The 23,926-nt window shown below is 40.4% G+C and overlaps 1 protein-coding gene and 1 pseudogene across 1 annotated transcript in view; one reads left to right on the forward strand and one right to left on the reverse strand.

Annotated features, from left to right (window-relative positions):
* LOC114803388 (uncharacterized) overlaps positions 1-23,926 on the forward strand; it is an 80,848-nt gene that overhangs the window by 6,203 nt on the left and 50,719 nt on the right.
* Positions 6,610-23,909, reverse strand: LOC114803392 (zinc finger protein 420-like; annotated as a pseudogene).

Consider the following 23,926-nt stretch of genomic DNA (forward strand, 5'->3'; position numbering starts at 1 on the left):
GGGCAGACGGCCAGCTGTAGGAAGGGTTCTGGTTGTCCCAAACATCTTTCACTTAAGGATTATGGAGGCCAGCATGCGCTTTAGCCAGATCTGTGCTTTGACGCAATTCTGGCTCTGAGCTCTTCAGACAGTTCCTTTGACCTCATGATTCTCGTTTGTTCTGACATGCATTGTGAGCTGTAAGATCTTATATAGACAGGGGTGTGGATTTCTAATCAGGTCCAATCAGTATAATCAAACACAGCTGGACTCACCTTCATTACATTTACTATTACATTTACGGCATTTGGCAGACGCCCTTATCCAGAGCGACTTACAACGTGCTTAAGTTACAATCGATGAAGAGATCAATTCCGGTTCACTAGGACCCCAACTATGAATACATCTATTTTATTCACTCTGTTGTAGATTCTGTACACAAGTTCGACAACAAGAAAATTACAATTTAATCTAAATATTCTTAAGAGGAAGGTCTTGAGCTGTTGTTTGAAGGTGCTCAGTGACTGAGCTGTTCTGACCTGTTGGGGAAGTTCATTCCACCACCGAGAGAAGAGTCTAGATGAATGTTTTCCTTTTACCTTCAGAGATGGAGGCTCGGAGTATACGAGGTGCAGTGCGAGGTGTAATAAGGGCTGTGAGGTAGGATGGGGCTACTCCATGTTTGGCTTTGTAGGCCAGCATCAGTATTTTGAACCTGATGCGTGCAGCTACTGGGAGCCAGTGGAGGGAACGTAGCAGAGGGGAGAATTTGGGAAGGTTGAAGATTAGTCGTGCTGCTCCATTTTGTATTAGTTGTAGAGGTCAGATGGTTCATAGTGATCATCCTTGAGATGGTTCTCAAGAGAAGAATTGGACAGCTCCCGAGTTAAATACATGAATGTCACAGCAAAGGGTCTGAGTACTCAGGACCATGTGATTTCAGTTTTTCTTTGTTAATAAATCTGCAAAAATATCAACAATTCTGTGTTTTTCTGTCAATGTGGGATGCTGTGTGTAATAAGGGTGGATAGTAGGCTGAATTTTCCATATATTTTGATATTTCCAAATGGCTATTAAGTTATGTGATTGTTTGTATGCTTATATATGTACTTTAATGCAACCGATTGATTTATTATGTGTGTGTATATATAGACACACAATGTTTCTTATTTTATTTAGCTCTTAGCCCCTGCTCCCATTTCTTTATTCTCTGTCCCTTGTTTTTCATTGAAATAATTTTTTCCTTGCAAGGTTGAGCTCCAATAAACATTTTGTCCACTAGCTGTGCTGGCTCAAGCTATTCGGCCTTCAGACCCACACGGTAGACAGCAAGGTATAAGAACACAGTGTGAGTGTGTTGGGGGCGTGCTGAGTGGAGAGAATGAGAGAGGCACGAACAAGCCTCCATCCATGTCTCTCAACAATACCACAAGAACCAGGAAGACGCCGCTTTGTCATTGCCTCATTGAGCAATGCTACTGCCGTTTTCATGCGTTGTCTTCCCATGTATGACTTTGCTTTTTGGATTACCCTGTTTTGGTGGACCGCATCCTGGTTTTCGACTGCGCCTGTTCATCACAACTAGTGCTGCATGATTAATCTAATCGCAATCGTGATCACGATGTCAGTTCTGTGCGATTACATGAACGCAAAATGCTGCGATTTAAATGATTACATGGATTGAATCGGAAACATATCAATCATTTTCTCAAAATTTGCAAGCTGACTGAAGTCTCACTTCAGTTGAATGTGACGTGTTTGGTCACATGACTTGATTTGGTTCAATGGAGACCTCAGATTCATGACTCACATAGACATATGGGTAGACGTATGTCAACGTCGCCGCCATATTGCGATAGGCTCTGCTGTGGAGTGAAGCATATACATGTCTATGGAGAGAAGGGCATAAAAATGCCTCACTCTTGTGCTGATTGGGGCTGTACAAACCGCTGTACGCTCCAAACCAGATCCAGGGGGATTACATTTCATAGGTAAGGCTGGACAATTGTTTTGAATATATTTGGCCATTATAAAATCCCGTTTTTAAGTCTAACCTTAGCTAAGATAGGCTATGCATTCCTGTGTTCAAGTCAGCCTCCAAACAACGTTTTGGTTAAAGTGAGAACTATAATACAGGATTTTATAATGGCCAAATATAATAAAAAAAGTTGTTTAGCCTTACCAGGGTTTGTCGTTCGACAGTAATGTAAAGAGTTTTTTGTAATTATTTAATTTTGTAGAATATTGTATTTTGAAAGCACTGGGCATTTCAAGTTGTTATAAGTAGTTTGTATGTTTCACTTTGAAATTAAACATTTCACACTTAATAATTTGCATGCGACTTTTCATTGATATACAAGCATGTGCCCTTTATCATATCGCATATATCCACACATCGTGCAGCCCTAATCACAACTCCTCTGCAGGAATTGCTTTTTTGACTGACTGATTTATTTTTACTCTCTTTTCCTGCTTTTCTCTATTCCAGCTCTCTTTTCCTGCTGATTGCCCTTTCGGATTCGACCAATACCTGGCCTCGGCTCCACTCAACAGCATGCCCCACACCTTCGCTTCTCTGCCCAGTCACTTGATTCCTGGTTTCCTGATACATATTATTCCTGTGAGCGGCACAGGCCACCACCAGTTCGTCATGCTTGCCTGCCGAGCACTTGGCAACCAACCGAGCACCATGTCTGCGAATGTGCGCCTCGGACCAGGCCATGATAGACATATGGAAGGTGAAAGGTCACTGGAACAGTGACAGAAATTGATGAAATGCCTAACAACAACATTGAACTCTTATATAGCCCAAAATCATATACATTATCTCTTAATGGGCTTAACCCCTAAACATAATGTTTATAAAAACCAGGATGTTTTTTTTTTTTATATTTCTTGTCAATTACCATTACCATCTTACTTAAACGTGTTTGGGAAGGATTTGTGCATGTATTAAATGTTAGGTTTGCTTTCTTTAACAGATGACACTACTTAGCTGGCACTCATTTTAGGGACATGGGAGGGTTTAGTGTGTTGAACCTGCATCCTTGTGGCCATCAGGTTGAATACTGGAGAGTTTTAAGGAAATGGAGTCACAACATTTATTTCTATCCAGAATTGCATTAATTTTTGCCAGAATCTTGTCTTCCATCCCTGCAGGTCATTTACTCCAAGAGATGCAGGACCATCAAAGTTGTTAAGTAGAAGTCACACCCAAATAAGTCTTTCATCTCAAATCAGGCAACAGACTCAGAAGAAACACGGCCACAGAGACTCAGGAGGAGTTTTTATCCTCAGGCCATAAGAATGCCAAATGAGGACGTGCCACCACACCAGACCATCTCAATGTTCACTGTTGTCTACTGTAATCTGTTACTGCTACTCTGGTCATTGCACAATCTCTGCACCATGCACTTTAGCAGAATCCATAGCCACTACCCAGTGATCTCTGTCTAATGTCTCATTGAACATTTATACCTTTTTCTTGCACTATAGCTAGCTAACTTTTTTTTTTACAACTTTATTTAACAAGCCTTATTCTTCTTTTACTCTATTTCATTTATCTTTGTAACTTACTTTAATTATGCACAATCAAAACAGAGGATGGTAATAACGAGTTATATTTACTTGAGTAGCTTTTTGGAAAAAATTTACTTCTATGACAAGCATGACAAGTTAGCGTTAGCTCGTTAATAACAGTAGTAAAGCAGGGGTGGTATAGTTACTTTGCACTTTGCATTAAAAGACTAAAGATGTTTTTGTTCACTAGCCTTTTTCGGACCATTCAATCTGCTGTCATGCTTAGCTACACTGCAAAAGCTTTTCTTACCTTGTAATTTTGTCTTGTTTCCAGTCCAAATATCTAAAAAATCTTAAATCAAGATTACTAGACAAGAAAAATGGCATGAGAAAATTAAGTGATGCTTAAAACTTCAATTTGAGATTATTTCTCATTAAGATTAGTTTTCTTACCCCATTGGCAGATAATTTTGCTTGTTTTAAGCAAACAATCACTTAACATAATTTCTTATGCTATTTCATGTGTCTAGTAAATGTATCTTGATTTAAAGTTAGAAAAGCATTTTTTGCAGTGTATATTCTGTGCTTTGTCCCATATAGGTTATTATTGACATATATTTGTGTGTGTTGTACTTTTTAATTTGTTATTTTAGAGCACTTGGTCATCTTAAGATGTGTTTAAATGTGGTGTATAAATGAACCTTGCACTTACTACATTGATGGTAATAATTTAATGAATAAGCTTCAAGTGAGCTTGAGAGAGAGAGAGAGAGAGAGAGAGAGAGAGAGAATGTGTGTGTGTGTCAGTGTGAGAGTTTGTGTCTGCGAGTGTGTGCATCTGCAGTGTAGTGTAGAGAACAAGGTCTGACATTCAAACAAATCCTGTTAAATTTTCTGATTTGAATTGTTCTTTATTTTTTTATAAATGATTTATCGTTCTGGCAGCTCAGATGGCACTTTATAAAAAAAAAAAAAAAGTATATTTGGCAGATGTAAAAGATACATGTGTATGTTTTTCGTTTTAGTCAATTTTTATTATATTTTATTATTATTATAACAGCTAAAAAGATTTTGGTTCTGTTTTTGAATAAAGGGTTGGAAATGAATGCTTTTCTTGTTTTTAGTTTTTTTTATCCGAATCTACGATTAATAAAAACATAATCGACAGATTAATCGATTGTTAAAATAATCGTTAGTTGCAGCTAATATGTACATTTACAGCGTTTATCAGACGCCCTTATCCAGAGCGACTTACAATCAGTAGTTATGGGGACAGTCCCCCATGGAGACACTCAGGGTTAAGTGTCTTGCTCAGTGACACAATGGTAGTAAGTGGCATTTGAACCTGGGTCTTCTGGTTCATAGGCGAGCGTGTTGGAATGGAAACTAGACAAAATTACTAGGTAAGAAAAGCTTTGCAGTGTATCTATACATGACAACAGATTGAAAATGAATGGTCCAAAAAAGGCTAGTGAATAAAAACATGTCTTTAGTCTTTTAATGCAAAGTGCAAAGTAACTATACCACCCCTGCTTTACTACTGTTGTTAACACGCTAACGCTAACTTGTCGAGCTGGATAACGAGTAAACACCAGCTCCAGGAACATTATGTTCCTCACTTCACAGTGGAACAAAAGTAGGATTCTGTAGTGACCCTGCTGTTGAACCTTTCTTCTCTGCCTCCGCCATGTATCAGTCCTCTACCTCCGATCGTTTTTTTTTTTTTTGCTCCGCGCTGTCTATGAGGCGCCAAACTCTGCTTGCATCTGTGCGCGAGAGAGACCGTGTGTGTTCAAATAAAGTTTTTTTTTAACAATCAAATGTCTCCGCGTCGCGCGACACAAGGAATCGATTAGGAAATTCGTTGCCAACTCTTTTATTATCCATGCTGCTTTGTTTTGGTCGCCCATGTGCATGTGGTGAGTGGGCGTGATATATCGACTACTGCATTTGACATGGATTATTTTTAGTCGTCGACGTCATCGACGCGTCGCTGCAGGCCTAACAATGACCCTAAGCACACCGCAAAAAACTCTGTGACTGTTCTCAAATGGCCCAGTCAGAGCCCTGAGTTAAACCCAATTGAGCATCTCTGGAAAGACACAAAAATGGTTGTACACCAATGTTTACCTCCCAAAAAATGGAGAGGATCTGCAAGGGAAAATGGCCAAAGCCAGGTGTGAAATACTGCATCTTTCCCCAAAAGACTCATGGCTGTAATAGATCAAAGGCTGCTTCTACTAAATATTGTGCAAACGGTCTGAAAACTTCGGACAATGCGATGTATTCTTTGTTAATAAATCTGCAAAAATTTGCTTTTCTCCATGCTGGTTATCTTAGTTATCAGACCAGAGAATCTTATTTCTCGCCATCTTCCTTTGGGGTGCTGTGTGTCCATTAACGAGAAACTTATTTGAGGAAATAGCTGCAATAACAAAGTGAAAAATTGAAGGGGGGCTGAATTTTCCATACTTTCTAAAAAAAATCTGGATGCATAGTAGTTGTGCTGTATCACATTACTGCAGGAAAACTCTGGCAGGAAAAATTTAGTTTGTGGTAGTAAATCCATATTTAAAGAAATTCCGTCACTGACTAAATTGCTCCAATTTTATTTCATTAACCTTGTCCTGCTTCTCATTATTCAATGTTGCTTCCATAGTTTTACCACAATTTACAGGCATGATCATATCTGATATCAATTCAACTATGTCTGTACACTTGTACGTTTGTCTGTACATTTTCATAAAATTATTCACATCCAGTGTGTTTTGAGGTTTGATTTAGTTGAAAAACTCTTCCCACACTGCACACACTTAATGCTTCCCTCCAGTATGTATCCTCTCATATATTTGAAGGTTTGATGGAGATTCAACTCTACACAGTGTGGATTAGTACCAGAATGCATTGTCTGCACAGCTCAGTAGAAGCGTTAGCGAACATTCACCAGACATGGGGACTCGAGTCGCACTAAAGTCACACAAACATTGACTTGTCCTTTTCCTTACTCGTTAGGCAAACCACTGCCATATTTTACAGTATGAATAAACATCAGTGTTAAATATTTTTACACATTTCATTCTTAATTTTGACACTAAATTAAGTAAATTAACGTCAACAGCCATAGAGTAAATTTTATTCAAATTTTACTCTAATTTTGAGTTAAAATCTACTATAAAATTACACTCAGTTTTTACCGTGTATGTATCCTGTTGTGTATTTTAAGGTTTGATGCTTGTGTAAAATTCTTTCCACACTCAGCACACTGGTAGGGCTTCTCTCCAGTATGTATCCTCTGGTGTATTTTAAGGTCCGATGCTTGTTTAAAACTCTTCCCACACTCCACACACTGGTAGGGCTTCTCTCCAGTATGAATCATCTGGTGCATTTTAAGGTTTGATGCTTCTGTAAAACTCTTCCCACACTCCTAGGGCTTCTCTCCAGTATGTATCCTCTGGTGTATTTTAAGGCTAGATGCTTGTGTAAAACTCTTCCCACACTCCACACACTGGTAGGGCTTCTCTCCAGTATGAATCATCTGGTGCATTTTAAGGTTTGATGCTTCTGTAAAACTCTTCCCACACTCTGCACACTGGTAGGGCTTCTCTCCAGTATGTTTCCTCTGGTGCGTTTGAAGGCCTGATGCTTGTGTAAAACTCTTTCCACACTCCACACACTGGTAGGGCTTCTCTCCAGTATGTATCCTCTGGTGTATTTTAAGGTTTGATGCTTCTGTAAAACTCTTCCCACACTCTGCACACTGGTAGGGCTTCTCTCCAGTATGTATCCTCTGGTGCGTTTGAAGGCATGATGCTCGTGTAAAACTCTTTCCACACTCCACACACTGGTAGGGCTTCTCTCCAGTATGAATCATCTGGTGTAGTTTAAGGCTTGATGCTCGTGTAAAACTCTTTCCACACTCCACACACTGGTAGGGCTTCTCTCTAGTATGTATCCTCTGGTGTTTTTTATGGTCTGGTGCTTGTGTAAATCTCTTTCCACACTCCGCACACTGGTAGGGCTTCTCTCCAGTATGTATCCTCTGGTGTATTTTAAGGTTTGATGTGTCTCTAAAACTCTTCCCACACTCCACACAATGGTAGGGCTTCTCTCCAGTATGTATCCTCTGGTGTATTTTAAGGTGTGATGCTTGTGTAAAACACTTACCACACTCCACACACTGGTAGGGCTTCTCTCCAGTATGTATCTTCTGGTGCGTTTGAAGGCATGATGCTCGTGTAAAACTCTTCCCACACTCCACACACTGGTAGGGCTTCTGTCCAGTATGGGTCTTCTGGTGTTTATTAAGGCTTGATGCTTGTGTAAAACTCTTCCCACACTCCAAACACTGGTAGGGCTTCTCTCCAGTATGTATCTTCTGGTGTTTATTAAGGCTTGATGCTTGTGTAAAACTCTTTCCACACTCCACACACTGGTAGGGCTTCTCTCCAGTATGTATCTTCTGGTGTTTTTTAAGGTTTGATGCTTGTGTAAAACTCTTCCCACACTCCAAACACTGGTAGGGCTTTTCTCCAGTATGTATCTTCTGGTGCGTTTGAAGGCTTGATGCTCGTGTAAAACTCTTCCCACACTCTACACATTGGTGGCTCTTCTCTCCAGAAAGGAATCTCTGTCGTGTTTCAGAGTTTTTCTCTGGTCTTGAGCTGTAGATACAGTTGTTGAACTGGAGCATTCCTTTTTCAGTTTCGTTTGTACATTGTTGATCTGTTTCTGCAAATATAGGAACAATTTATACTATTTAAAGTAGGTGTTACTATTTGTGATTACAGAAATATATGTATAACCCTTGTTTGATACAAATATGAAAAGTTAAAAATACAATAATCAGATGACATGGAATTGGTTAAAGTCTCCCGCAACAATAAAAATCACATTTGGTAAAAAGAAATAGCTCTTTGCTCTATAAGCCTCACAGACAGAGCTTTATTTTGAAACACAAACATCACTCTTTCAACTTTCAAAAAGTCTCATCAGTGTTGCCAGATCCTAAATCAACAATTCCAAATGTCATAATGTATGATCATTTTACCAATAAATTTACCAGTTATGTTGCACAGACATAACTGTCTTGTTAATCCGTCGACTCCCGCACCTTACAACCAATCAATGCACGATTGGTAACGATATTACAATGATCCGGCGACATGAAACACTGATAACACAAACTAAAAATCCCATAGTGTCGTGCTTCAGTTGTCTTGCCGAACAAGTGGTGATGCAAACATGTGGTGAAGTAAACAATGATGAGCGTTTTAATTGGATTTACTTGGCAGAGTCGACATTATGGAAGATTCAAAGAGTATGCATACGCAACATCTCCATTAGACTTGGGAGAAATGCTCCAGGTTTTAGGTAGAGGCGCTGTTCTGCACAGTCTATGGTGTGTGTTATCAAAGCAGATTTTCTGAGCAATGTCTGAATGGAAATTTTCTACAATAATACGATAATGTTTGGCAGCTTGTACGATACTTAAACATTTAGGATCTGGCCACACTGGTCCTTACAATAAACAGTCGAGAATACCATTTGAGTGTTACAAAAGCATCAGGAAGCTTTACTGTTAAAGCTAGCTACAGGTTTTAACCACCCAGGGGGCAGTGGTGGCCTAGTGGTTAAGGAAGCGGCCCCGTAATCAGAAGGTTGCTGGTTCGAATCCCGATCTGCCAAGGTACCACTGAGGTGCCACTGAGCAAAGCACCGTCCCCCAGTAAAAGTGAATTCTTTGTCCCATTCATTTCTGTAAGTCTGACGGTGTTTTTTGGCTTCTTATGGCGATGCTGAGTATGAAAGAGAATGTTTAGCTGCAACTCTGCACTTAAACCACTCATCATTGTTTACTTTGTGCGCTACCACAAGGGATGTCCATGCAGCCAGATATAAACAGAGATCTTTACTGTCGTTTTAATAAAATAAGTTGAAGGGATAAAATTCTCTTACATTATGGGATTTTTGGAATAATTGATTGTACATTGTACAGAGGGCAAAATTATGGTACAAACACAACAATTATCATCCTGTCTAGCAACACTGCGTCTCATTCCCATCCTCTTTATTGACGATCAAACTAACAACCTTTTTAAATTTTAACATAGAGTGGCTCTTATTTCCTTAATTAAAAATGATTCCACCTCATGCAAGACTATTTGTAAGGGTTTCAGTATTTATGTGTTCTTAATCTTCATAGCCATGTAACTCTTGGCAAACAGTGAAAGCTTCTAAAATTCCTACTAATGTTCAAATCACTTTAACGACCTCCAATTTTTTTAACTTCACTCACCTGAATAGTCTTCATCATCTGACTCTTTCTTCACATGAATTGCTGTTGGTTCCAGTGTTTCACCACAGTTCAGAGATGTGATGGTATCTGAAGATATTTCTGGTTTAACATCTGTGTTGTTCTGGTCTACACTCCACAGCTCAGTAGGAAACAGAGACAGACTGGGATCCATCTTGAGACCTTGGAATGAAGCAGAACACGTTGTAATTATTCTACAATTATAACCTCCACCAAAATCAATTCTAGAATTATTCCTGACAGAAAAATATTGTTTTACAAAGACACATGGAAAATATAATAAAACCGACAAAGCAGGTTTCTTGGAATAAAAATATAAAGACACACAGTCACCTTTAGAAATGTTTCCCCGGAGATTCCTCAGTTCCAGCTAATTTTACACTGAGCACAACAAACTCCAACTTCTCTCTGTTCACATATAAAGGCTTGTAGAACACGTGAGCTGCTGCAGTCTTTTACAGCCAATCACAGCAGAGTGTTTTCTTATTTAAATTTGATTGGGGGATGTGGGGAAGTGGGCTGGACAAAGAATAGTGAAGAAAAGGTTTCGGCATTAAAAGTGAGAATGATCCCAGACATCAGTTCGAATGAGCATTTAGCTGCTATTTAGCATAACTGTATCTGTGATAATGTGTAGAAAGGAGAACCACTCACAGAAAACACGTGAATATTCCTTATTTGTTTGGAATGTTGTCTCTACTACCATGTTTGGGACTATAGTTTACCGGCGCTACAGCACAGGGGTTTTAGTTCTGCGTCGCAGGTACATTTCATACTGTGGACAATTGTGTATGGATTTCTGGGCACACTGTGTTCGTTTTACATTTATTTTTGAGGAACAGAAGATATGGTAACAGGGACGAGCAATATTTAGATTAACTTCTTAGGTTGTAGTATAGAAACTACAACAGAGTGAATAAAAATGCTTGTATTTTTAGTTGGGGGTCCTAGTGAACCAGAATTGATCCCTTCATCGATGGTAACATGAAAGCATATTGTAAGTCTGCCAAATGCCTTAAATGTAAATGTTTTAATTTCTGTTTTTTTTTTCTCTTAAAGTGTGTTACGTGTAACAGCGAGCTTGTTTTGTGTTTTATGAAAATTCATTCTGTGATTTTTCACATAAGACCCGAAAGCAGATTTTATTTGTTTGGTGACATGTGTCCATATTTTCGTTACCGTTCACATCGCCGCCAGCAGGGGGCGCGCTGACATGTTTATTAGTCACATGCATAGTTATAGCAGTACAACACGCAGTAAAATGCATGGTGAGTTGGGTAGAGAGCTAAACATTTTATTCGAGTATGAGTACCGTTTCTCCAAAATAATCAGACTCAAGTACAAGTAAAAAGTAGTCATCGAAAAATTACTCAAGTAAGAGTACAAATATTATTTTGTGATAAGACTACTCAAGTAATGAGTAACTATAGGATTGTTATATCTCATTTACTTTTTAGAAACAATATATTCAAAAAGAAATATACATGTGCTAAATCTGGTATGCCACAATAATGTATTAATTATTAAAGTATGATTTGTTATTAAAGTAATTAATGGAATAAATCTGAGAGTACAAACTATCTTATTTATGTTAAATGTATGTGTTAGCATTGATATATTAAATAGAACAGCTAAATGACAACGCTAATTACAATGCTATAATGTCTACATAGCTCATGGCACCGATTAACAAAATGTTTAAAGGGGTCTATATGAAAGACAAATATTCTGAATTCTTTCTGTATCCTTTAGTTTGGTTTTAGCACTGAAGACAGTGGCATCTGCATTTTATCATTTCCATATCTGTTTTGTGTGAAGTTTGGGCCACTATGCTGCCCTGGTTTAGTGAAAGTGATTGTCACGTGTGATACACAGCAGCACAGCACACGGTGCACACAGTGAAATTTGTCCTCTGCATTTAACCCATCACCCTGAGTGAGCAGTGGGCAGCCATGACAGGCGCCCGGGGAGCAGTGTGTGGGGACGGTGCTTTGCTCAGTGGCACTTCAGTGGAACCTTGGCGGATCGGGATTCGAACCGGCAACCTTCTGATTACGGGGCCACTTCCTTAACTGCTAGGCCACCACTGCCCCGCTAGGCCACCACTGCCCCGGTTTGTGTGCGGCCATGTGATTGCATGGCTACGTATGAATGGTGTCATGTGAAGTAACGAGTCAAGTGTTGCCCAATGTAGCAAAGTAAGAGTACAGTTTCTTATTCACAAATGTACTCAAGTAAAAGTATTGTGTTGTAAACCTACTCATAGAAGTACATTTTTTCCAAAAAGCTAGTCAAGTAAATATAACTCGTTACTACCCTGCTCTGTTTTGATTGTGCATAATCAAAGTTATAAAGATAAATGAAATAGAATAAAAGAAGAACAAGGCTAGTAAAAAGTTGTAAAACAAAAAAGTAAGCAAACTATTGTGCAAGAAAAAGGTATATATGTTCAATGAGACATTATACACAGACATCACTGGGCCGTGTTTCTTCAGAATTTTTGCCTGATTTTAGATGAAAGTCTTATTTGGGTGAGACTTTGATGGTCCTGCATCTCTTGGAGTAAATGACCTGCAGGGATGGAAGAGGTGACCTGCAGCAGTGTTCTGCCGTGCGGCTCACGTTCTGTAGTGTGATGTGCTGCAGAGGCTGCATCTGTCTACAAGATTCTGGCAAAAATGTATGCAACTCTGGATAGAAATTAATGTTGTGACTCCACTTTTAGTGAATTCATGAAATCCTTAAAACTCTCCAGTATTCAACCTGATGGCCACAAGGTTGCAGGTTCAATTCATCACATTGTCACTAAACCCTCCCGTTTAGTGACAATGTGATGAACTGAGCGCCAGCTAAGTGGTGTCAGCTGTTTAAAGAAGGCAAACCTAACATTTAATACATGCACAAATCCTTCCCCAAGATGTTTAAGAAAGAAGTGTTTTAATGGTAATAATAAAAAAAACATGTTCTTAGAAACATTATGCTTAGGGCTTAAGCCCATTGAGACATAATGTATATGATCTTGAGCTATATAAGAAATAAATGTTGTTGTTAGTGAGGCTGCACAATTTGGGGAAAAAAAAGACATATTTCAATGATTGAGATCAATATTGCGATTGCGATATGATAAAGGGCACTTGCTTGTATATCAATGAAAAGTTGCATACAAATTACTAATAGTGAAATGTTTAATTTCAAAATGAAACATACAAACTACTTATAACAACTTGAAATGCCCAGTGCTTTCAAAATACAATATTTTGTAAGTCGCTTTGGATAAAAGCGTCTGCCAAATAAAGTAAAGTAAAGTAAAGTAAAGTATTCTACAAAATTAAATAATCACAAAAAACTCTTTACATTACTGTCGAATGTCAAACCCTGGTAAGGCTAAACAACTGTTTTGATTATATTTGGCCATTATAAAATCCCGTATTATAGTTCTTACTTTTAACCAAAACGTTGTTTGGAGGCTGACTTGAACACAGGGATGCATAGCTTTGCTAGCTTAGCTAAGGTTAATATTTGTAAACTGAGGTGAATTTCTTTAGGAAACCTTCAAAGTTTGAGAAAAGTTAACCAAACAGCTAAGAACAGTCTAAATAGTTAATGCCTACGTTTAGCCAAAACGTTGTTTGGAGGCTGACTTGAAGACAGGAATGCATAGCTTCGTTGAACCTGCATCCTTGTGGCCATCAGGTTGAATACTGGAGAGTTTTAAGGAAATGGAGTCACAACATTTATTTCTATCCAGAATTGCATTAATTTTTGCCAGAATCTTGTCTTCCATCCCTGCAGGTCATTTTTTTTTTACAACTTTATTTAACAAGCCTTATTCTTCTTTTACTCTATTTCATTTATCTTTATAACTTACTTTAATTATGCACAATCAAAACAGAGGATGGTAATAACGAGTTATATTTACTTGAGTAGCTTTTTGGAAAAAATTTACTTCTATGACAAGCATGACAAGTTAGCGTTAGCTCGTTAATAACAGTAGTAAAGCAGGGGTGGTATAGTTACTTTGCACTTTGCATTAAAAGACTAAAGATGTTTTTGTTCACTAGCCTTTTTCGGACCATTCAATCTGCTGTCATGCTTAGCTACACTGCAAAAGCTTTTCTTACCTTGTAATTTTGTCTTGTTTCCAGTCCAAATATCTAAAAAATCTTAAATCAAGATTACTAGACAAGAAAAATGGCATGAGAAAATTAAGTGATGCTTAAAACTTCAATTTGAGATTATTTCTCATTAAGATTAGTTTTCTTACCCCATTGGCAGATAATTTTGCTTGTTTTAAGCTGTGACGTCCCGTGACAGACTATGGGTGTTTTCTGTTGTGTTTGTGTGTGTGTCTCTCTCTTTCTTTCTGTGTAATGTTGCAGGGTGGCTCCTCATCAGCCCATGATTGGACTCCTCCCACTTCCTGCTGTGATTGGTGGGCTGTAATCGGGAAGAGGATTCAAAATGGTGGCTGCTTTGGTGAAGAAGAGAGAGTTGGTGAAAAGAGGAGGAGAGTGTTTGAGGAAGATAGACTGTTGTTGGTGAAGATAGACTGTTGTTGGTGAAGTGAAGTATTAGGACGAGAAGATAGGACTTAGACTGCCCAGACCTGTTTTGTGTTTCTGTTGTTGTTTAAATGTCTTTGTTGTAATAAAAGAGTAGCGTTAAGTGTTGTTGCGTCGTTTTGGAGTTTATACTCATATGTCCCATTTGTTATGTCCCTGACCCTAGACCGGGGACGTAACAAATTTTGGGGGCTCGTCCGGGATTTCCTATCGCGTAGGTAGGATATTGTGTAGGCTGTGGACCTTGGCAACTGTTCTCATCTGGGTAAGTTTGAGTTTTTTCTGTTTATGTGGGTTTTCTGGTGAACTCTGGATAGGTAGAGCTGTCCAGCTGGGTTCTGCCTTGAGCGGGTCCTTCCAACGGACGCTGTTTGTTATGTTTGTTTGTTGTTTTGGTTTATTGTTTTTGGGGAAAAATCCAGGGGGAGGTACGCGTCGAGCATTTCTGTCTCAGTCAGAGACTGGAAATGTTGCGAGCTTGCGTTTAAAGGTGCCTAAAACTGGTAACTTCCCTGAAGACTAGCTAGATCTTAGGTAGCTGGCTGGTTAGGTAGATTAGGAGCTGGAGTTCCTAGAATCCCACAGGAGCAGACTGACTCTGGTATACATCCCAGTGAGCCGTAGTTGGGTCTGTGTAGTTTCTCCTTGTTTTGGTGGGTTCACAAAGTAATTCAAATTATATTTTGTTGTGAGATTAGAATTACAGGTCACTATGGAAAAAGGTTTTGAGGGTTTTGTTGAGTTCCCTTCCGATGAGATGTTAGCAGAGTTAACCAAAGAGCAGCTATTGGGTGTAGCTGACTTTTATGGCATACCCATTGCCAGTGCCGATAGAAAGTTGAAAGACTTATTAGTAACAGCGTTAAAAATTGGGTTGGTGGAAAAGGGTGTACCATGGGTTAAATCTGGTAGTCCACTTTCTGCTGAGGGCTTGGAAGAGTCCGGCGAGAGTTTCTCTAGTGAAATTCGGTTAAAGGAAATGTCACTGCAAGAGAAGCAGATGCAGCTTGAAGCAGCAAAACTGCGGGCTGACCGAGAAGCTCGTGGGCTGCGTGAAAAGGAGCTAGCGCATCAGCTACAACTCAAGCAATTGGAACTGGAAGAACATGATCGCGAACGCCAGTTGCACCTTAAGCAAATGGAGTTGGAAGAACGTGATCGCGAACGCCAGTTTGAGCGTGAACGTCAAGAACGAGACCTAGAATTTAAGCGTCTCGAACTTGAATTAGCTTCCAAGTCTGTCCTGTCTGTCGAGTCGCAAACCCCTGTTTTCGATGTCAGCCGACATATTAGACTGGTGCCTCCATTTTCTGAGGACGAGGTGGAAAAATATTTTAGTCACTTTGAACGAGTAGCAACAACTTTACAGTGGCCTAAAGTTGTTTGGACGCTGCTACTGCAGTGTGTTCTTGTGGGCAAGGCTCAGGAAGTTTACTCTTCACTTTCTTTGCAGCAGAGCTCTGACTATGATGTGGTAAAGACTTCAATTCTGAACGCGTACGAACTTGTCCCGGAAGCGTACCGTCAAAGATTCCGGAAGTCTAGGAAGGGTGAGCAAATTACGTATGTGGAGTTTGCCAGAGAGAAAGAAGCTTTGTTTAACCGGTGGTGTGTTTCCAGTAAGGTCAGTACATGGGAACAGCTTCGTGAATTAATCCTTTTGGAGGAATTTAAAAACGGCGTCCCGGAAGCTGTTGCCACTCATCTAAACGACCAGAAAGTGTCCACGCTGGCGCAGGCAGCCGTCTGCGCAGATGAATTCGTGCTTACTCATAAAGTTGTGTTTTATTCAGTCTCACGAAAACCAGATCGGGATGTGAGTTTCCGACGGGATCGGAACGTATTTCGATCTTCGCCCGTTTCCTTTAGTGATGGTCGCGCATGTTTTTATTGTCACGAGACCGGCCACCTCATCGCTAAATGCCCAAAACTCTTAAAGAAGCACAGTTCACCTCCTAAATCCTCACCAAAAGGGGTTGGGTTTGTTCAGTCTGCTGTGAGTGTCCCCACTATGGTTGATCCTGTCTATGAACCTTTTGTGCTTGCTGGTACAGTTTCCGCAGCTGCTGGAAACAGTAGTACAGTGCCAGTGCGCATTTTACGAGACACCGGTGCTGCGCAGTCTTTTGTTTTAGCGAATGTCTGGCCCTTTTCTGATGACACGTTCTGTGGCTCTTATGTACTGGTGCGGGGTATTGAATTAGGCATCGTTAAAGTGCCACTGCACGTTCTAAACCTGCACTGTGCTTTATTTTCAGGTTCGTGCAAAGTCGCAGTGCGCCCCGAACTGCCTATGCAGGGAATCGATTTTATTCTTGGGAACGATTTGGCTGGAGGGAAAGTTCTTCCCCTTCCGGAGGTCATTGATAACCCTGCGGTTCCACCCTCTTCAGTGGTGCCGGGTTATGAGTCAGTTTTCCCTGCTTGTGCAGTCACCCGAGCGCAGGCACGCCGGCAGAGTACGGATGAGCTGTGTGATACGTTTATGGCTGTTTCTGACCCTCTGGTCTCCCGTGCAGCGCCATCAGACGGCGGAGTGGTAGAGGGAGCGCCGCGGACGCGCACTCTTAATGTCCATGATGATGAAACAATGTCGCTGCCTGTAAGTAAAACGCTTATGTCCCAGGAGCAGCGAAAAGACTCTACTTTAACGCAGTGTCGTTCGGCTGTTGTTGACAAGGCCAACATAACTGCAAATTCGGTAGCCTTTTTCTGGGATAAAGGGATCTTGATGAGGAAGTGGAATCCTCCAACTGCTGATGACGTAGGTTGGAATTCAGTATATCAAGTGGTGGTTCCTCTTAAATTTCGGTCTCAGGTGCTGTGTTTAGGGCATGACAACGTGATGTCTGGACACTTAGGAGTAACAAAAACATATAACAGGATTTTGCGCCATTTCTTTTGGCCTGGGTTGAAATCCGATGTTGCTCAATATTGTCGATCGTGTCACGTTTGTCAATTGGCTGGTAAACCGAACCAGTCAATTCCACCCGCGCCACTCTGTCCTGTGCCTGTCCTCACCGAACCATTTTCGAAGATAATTTTAGATTGTGTTGGTCCACTTCCTCGTACCAAAACAGGTTTTAAATACTTGCTGACGATAATGTGTAGTGCCACACGTTTCCCGGAAGCAGTTCCGTTACGCTCACTAAAGGCTAAGAATATAGTGAGAGCCTTAGTGAAGTTCTTTTCTACTTTTGGACTTCCAAAATTGGTCCAAACGGACCAAGGTTCGAATTTTCTGTCTCGCCTTTTTAAGCAAGTTTTGGAGGAATTACAAATAAAGCATCTGGTATCAAGTGCTTACCATCCCCAGTCGCAAGGAGCATTGGAACGTTTTCACCAAACTCTGAAGTCCATGCTCCGTACTTATTGCTTAGCCTCGGCTAAAGAGTGGGATGAGGGTCTCCCACTATTGTTGTTTGCCATTCGTGAAACTGTTCAGGAGTCTTTGGGATTCAGTCCTGCTGACCTTGTATTCGGTCACACCGTGCGTGGTCCACTCAAGCTTCTTAAAGAAGCCTGGGTAGCTGAACCATTGACAGAGACTAATGTGCTGGATCATGTCAGTTCCTTTCGGGAACGGCTTCATAATGCTTGTGCTACTGCTCGAGCTTCCTTACAACATGCACAAGGGTCTATGAAAGCCCGATATGATCAGAAAGCAGTCTCTCGATCTTTTCAGCCGGGTGACAGAGTTCTGGTTTTATTACCACTAATGGGGTCTGCTCTCCAAGCAAAATTCTCAGGTCCTTATGTGGTTGAGTCCCAGTTAAGTGACACTGATTATGTTGTTCGCACTCCTGACCGTAAACGTAAAATGCATGTATGTCATGTGAACATGCTCAAGAAATACGTTATGAGAGACAGTGATGCAACACAGGACAATGTAGATCCACCAGGTAAAGGAGCTGCTGTGTTATCCGTGGCTTCTATGCCCCTGCTGGATGCATATTCTCCCGAGGAGGATGGGTTACATCTAGGAAATGTTCCTGTGTCTTCGCCCAGATTACACAACAGTGTGATCTTACAAAACTTAGATGCACATCTGTCACATTTGCCTCTTAACGAACGGGAGCAGGTTATGATTTTAATTCGGACATATAAGATATTGTTTGGTGATGTTCCATCATGTACTACAGTGTTAAAGCATGACATTGATGTTGGTGAACATGCCCCAATCAGACAGCACCCGTACAGACTAAATCCCACTAAGCGTACGGTAATGCAGTCTGAGGTTGATTATTTGTTGGAACATGGGTTCTCCGTGCCAAGCTGTAGTCCATGGAGTAGTCCCTGTCTGTTAGTACCTAAGCCTGATGGTACAGTTCGTTTCTGTACTGATTACAGAAAAGTAAATGCAGTAACTAGACCCGATTCCTTTCCATTGCCCCGGATGGAAGATTGTGTTGATAGGGTTGGTTCGGCTCGTATTGTCAGTAAATTAGACTTGCTTCGTGGTTATTGGCAAGTTCCGTTGACTCCCCGAGCTTCTGAAATTTCTGCTTTCGTCACACCGGATAATTTCTTAGAATATAAGGTTATGCCTTTTGGGTTACGTAATGCACCAGCAACTTTTCAGCGTCTAATGGCTAAAGTGCTTTGTGGAATTAAAAACTGCGACGCTTATTTAGATGACATTATTGTCTATTCGTCCACTTGGTCCGAGCATATCCACACTCTGACAGCTGTGTTCAAGCGGCTGCAGGATGCATCGCTGACTTTGAACTTGGCAAAGTGTGAGTTCGGCAAAGCCACTGTGACTTACCTAGGTAAAGAGGTGGGTCAAGGCCAGGTAAAACCTGTGATTGCTAAGATTCAGGTCATTCTTGCCTTCCCAGTTCCCACATCGAAAAGGGAACTGCGCCGATTTTTGGGAATGGCTGGATACTACCGGGCTTTTTGTAAAAACTTTTCGGAGGTAGTGTGTCCGTTGACTGAACTGCTGCGAGGCAGAGTACAGTTTAGTTGGAACGATGAATGCCAGAATGCTTTTATGTCTGTGAAAACCCTTCTTTGCAGTACCCCTGTTCTTGCTGCTCCTGACTTCCAGCGCCCTTTCAAACTGGAGGTGGATGCCAGTGCGGTTGGAGCTGGGGCTGTGCTGTTACAGGAAGATGCGGATGGAGTTGATCATCCCATCTGCTTCTTCTCAAAAAAGTTCTTAAAACATCAGGTGAACTACAGCACCATTGAAAAGGAGGCGCTAGCACTGATTTTAGCATTGCAACATTTCGAAGTATACATTGGGTCTACCGCACAACCTGTTTTAGTTTTTACTGACCACAATCCCCTGGTGTTTTTATCTCGGATGAAAAACACAAATCAGCGTATTATGCGCTGGTCCTTGGTTTTGCACGGGTTCAATTTAGAAATTAAGTACAAACGTGGGACGGACAACGTTTTGGCTGACGCCTTGTCACGGGCCTTTTAGTTTTTTTTTGGGGTGAATCAACATAGTACGTTGATTTTTGGTGGTGGGGGTGTGACGTCCCGTGACAGACTATGGGTGTTTTCTGTTGTGTTTGTGTGTGTGTCTCTCTCTTTCTTTCTGTGTAATGTTGCAGGGTGGCTCCTCATCAGCCCATGATTGGACTCCTCCCACTTCCTGCTGTGATTGGTGGGCTGTAATCGGGAAGAGGATTCAAAATGGTGGCTGCTTTGGTGAAGAAGAGAGAGTTGGTGAAAAGAGGAGGAGAGTGTTTGAGGAAGATAGACTGTTGTTGGTGAAGATAGACTGTTGTTGGTGAAGTGAAGTATTAGGACGAGAAGATAGGACTTAGACTGCCCAGACCTGTTTTGTGTTTCTGTTGTTGTTTAAATGTCTTTGTTGTAATAAAAGAGTAGCGTTAAGTGTTGTTGCGTCGTTTTGGAGTTTATACTCATATGTCCCATTTGTTATGTCCCTGACCCTAGACCGGGGACGTAACATAAGCAAACAATCACTTAACATAATTTCTTATGCTATTTCATGTGTCTAGTAAATGTATCTTGATTTAAAGTTAGAAAAGCATTTTTTGCAGTGTATATTCTGTGCTTTGTCCCATATAGGTTATTATTGACATATATTTGTGTGTGTTGTACTTTTTAATTTGTTATTTTAGAGCACTTGGTCATCTTAAGATGTGTTTAAATGTGGTGTATAAATGAACCTTGCACTTACTACATTGATGGTAATAATTTAATGAATAAGCTTCAAGTGAGCTTGAGAGAGAGAGAGAGAGAATGTGTGTGTGTGTCAGTGTGAGAGTTTGTGTCTGCGAGTGTGTGCATCTGCAGTGTAGTGTAGAGAACTGACATTCAAACAAATCCTGTTAAATTTTCTGATTTGAATTGTTCTTTATTTTTTTTATAAATGATTTATCGTTCTGGCAGCTCAGATGGCACTTTATATAAAAAAAAAAGTATATTTGGCAGATGTAAAAGATACATGTGTATGTTTTTCGTTTTAGTCAATTTTTATTATATTTTATTATTATTATAACAGCTAAAAAGATTTTGGTTCTGTTTTTGAATAAAGGGTTGGAAATGAATGCTTTTCTTGTTTTTAGTTTTTTTTATCCGAATCTACGATTAATAAAAACATAATCGACAGATTAATCGATTGTTAAAATAATCGTTAGTTGCAGCTAATATGTACATTTACAGCGTTTATCAGACGCCCTTATCCAGAGCGACTTACAATCAGTAGTTATGGGGACAGTCCCCCATGGAGACACTCAGGGTTAAGTGTCTTGCTCAGTGACACAATGGTAGTAAGTGGCATTTGAACCTGGGTCTTCTGGTTCATAGGCGAGCGTGTTGGAATGGAAACTAGACAAAATGACTAGGTAAGAAAAGCTTTGCATGACAACAGATTGAAAATGAATGGTCCAAAAAAGGCTAGTGAATAAAAACATGTCTTTAGTCTTTTAATGCAAAGTGCAAAGTAACTATACCACCCCTGCTTTACTACTGTTGTTAACACGCTAACGCTAACTTGTCGAGCTGGATAACGAGTAAACACCAGCTCCAGGAACATTATGTTCCTCACTTCACAGCGGAACAAAAGTAGGATTCTGTAGTGACCCTGCTGTTGAACTCCCTTTCTTCTCTGCCTCCGCCATGTATCAGTCCTCTACCTCCGATCGTTTTTTTTTTTTTTTGCTCCGCGCTGTCTATGAGGCGCCAAACTCTGCTTGCATCTGTGCGCGAGAGAGACCGTGTGTGTTCAAATAAAGTTTTTTTTTAACAATCAAATGTCTCCGCGTCGCGCGACACAAGGAATCGATTAGGAAATTCGTTGCCAACTCTTTTATTATCCATGCTGCTTTGTTTTGGTCGCCCATGTGCATGTGGTGAGTGGGCGTGATATATCGACTACTGCATTTGACATGGATTATTTTTAGTCGTCGACGTCATCGACGCGTCGCTGCAGGCCTAACAATGACCCTAAGCACACCGCAAAAAACTCTGTGACTGTTCTCAAATGGCCCAGTCAGAGCCCTGAGTTAAACCCAATTGAGCATCTCTGGAAAGACACAAAAATGGTTGTACACCAATGTTTACCTCCCAAAAAATGGAGAGGATCTGCAAGGGAAAATGGCCAAAGCCAGGTGTGAAATACTGCATCTTTCCCCAAAAGACTCATGGCTGTAATAGATCAAAGGCTGCTTCTACTAAATATTGTGCAAACGGTCTGAAAACTTCGGACAATGCGATGTATTCTTTGTTAATAAATCTGCCAAAATTTGCTTTTCTCCATGCTGGTTATCTTAGTTATCAGACCAGAGAATCTTATTTCTCGCCATCTTCCTTTGGGGTGCTGTGTGTCCATTAACGAGAAACTTATTTGAGGAAATAGCTGCAATAACAAAGTGAAAAATTGAAGGGGGGCTGAATTTTCCATACTTTCTAAAAAAAATCTGGATGCATAGTAGTTGTGCTGTATCACATTACTGCAGGAAAACTCTGGCAGGAAAAATTTAGTTTGTGGTAGTAAATCCATATTTAAAGAAATTCCGTCACTGACTAAATTGCTCCAATTTTATTTCATTAACCTTGTCCTGCTTCTCATTATTCAATGTTGCTTCCATAGTTTTACCACAATTTACAGGCATGATCATATCTGATATCAATTCAACTATGTCTGTACACTTGTACATTTGTCTGTACATTTTCATAAAATTATTCACATCCAGTGTGTTTTGAGGTTTGATTTAGTTGAAAAACTCTTCCCACACTGCACACACTTAATGCTTCCCTCCAGTATGTATCCTCTCATATATTTGAAGGTTTGATGGAGATTCAACTCTACACAGTGTGGATTAGTACCAGAATGCATTGTCTGCACAGCTCAGTAGAAGCGTTAGCGAACATTCACCAGACATGGGGACTCGAGTCGCACTAAAGTCACACAAACATTGACTTGTCCTTTTCCTTACTCGTTAGGCAAACCACTGCCATATTTTACAGTATGAATAAACATCAGTGTTAAATATTTTTACACATTTCATTCTTAATTTTGACACTAAATTAAGTAAATTAACGTCAACAGCCATAGAGTAAATTTTATTCAAATTTTACTCTAATTTTGAGTTAAAATCTACTATAAAATTACACTCAGTTTTTACCGTGTATGTATCCTGTTGTGTATTTTAAGGTTTGATGCTTGTGTAAAATTCTTTCCACACTCAGCACACTGGTAGGGCTTCTCTCCAGTATGTATCCTCTGGTGTATTTTAAGGTCCGATGCTTGTTTAAAACTCTTCCCACACTCCACACACTGGTAGGGCTTCTCTCCAGTATGAATCATCTGGTGCATTTTAAGGTTTGATGCTTCTGTAAAACTCTTCCCACACTCCTAGGGCTTCTCTCCAGTATGTATCCTCTGGTGTATTTTAAGGCTAGATGCTTGTGTAAAACTCTTCCCACACTCCACACACTGGTAGGGCTTCTCTCCAGTATGAATCATCTGGTGTAGTTTAAGGCTTGATGCTGCTGTAAAACTCTTCCCACACTCTGCACACTGGTAGGGCTTCTCTCCAGTATGTATCCTCTGGTGTATTTTAAGGCTAGATGCTTGTGTAAAACTCTTTCCACACTCCACACACTGGTAGGGCTTCTCTCCAGTATGAATCATCTGGTGCATTTTAAGGTTTGATGCTTCTGTAAAACTCTTCCCACACTCTGCACACTGGTAGGGCTTCTCTCCAGTATGTATCCTCTGGTGCGTTTGAAGGCATGATGCTCGTGTAAAACTCTTTCCACACTCCACACACTGGTAGGGCTTCTCTCCAGTATGAATCATCTGGTGTAGTTTAAGGCTTGATGCTCGTGTAAAACTCTTCCCACACTCTGCACACTGGTAGGGCTTCTCTCCAGTATGTTTCCTCTGGTGCGTTTGAAGGCTTGATGCTTGTGTAAAACTCTTTCCACACTCCACACACTGGTAGGGCTTCTCTCTAGTATGTATCCTCTGGTGTATTTTAAGGTGTGATGCTTGTGTAAAACACTTACCACACTCCACACACTGGTAGGGCTTCTCTCCAGTATGTATCTTCTGGTGTATTTT

The sequence above is a fragment of the Denticeps clupeoides genome, chromosome 14, assembly GCF_900700375.1.
Source record: "Denticeps clupeoides chromosome 14, fDenClu1.1, whole genome shotgun sequence".
Taxonomy (NCBI): domain Eukaryota; kingdom Metazoa; phylum Chordata; class Actinopteri; order Clupeiformes; family Denticipitidae; genus Denticeps; species Denticeps clupeoides.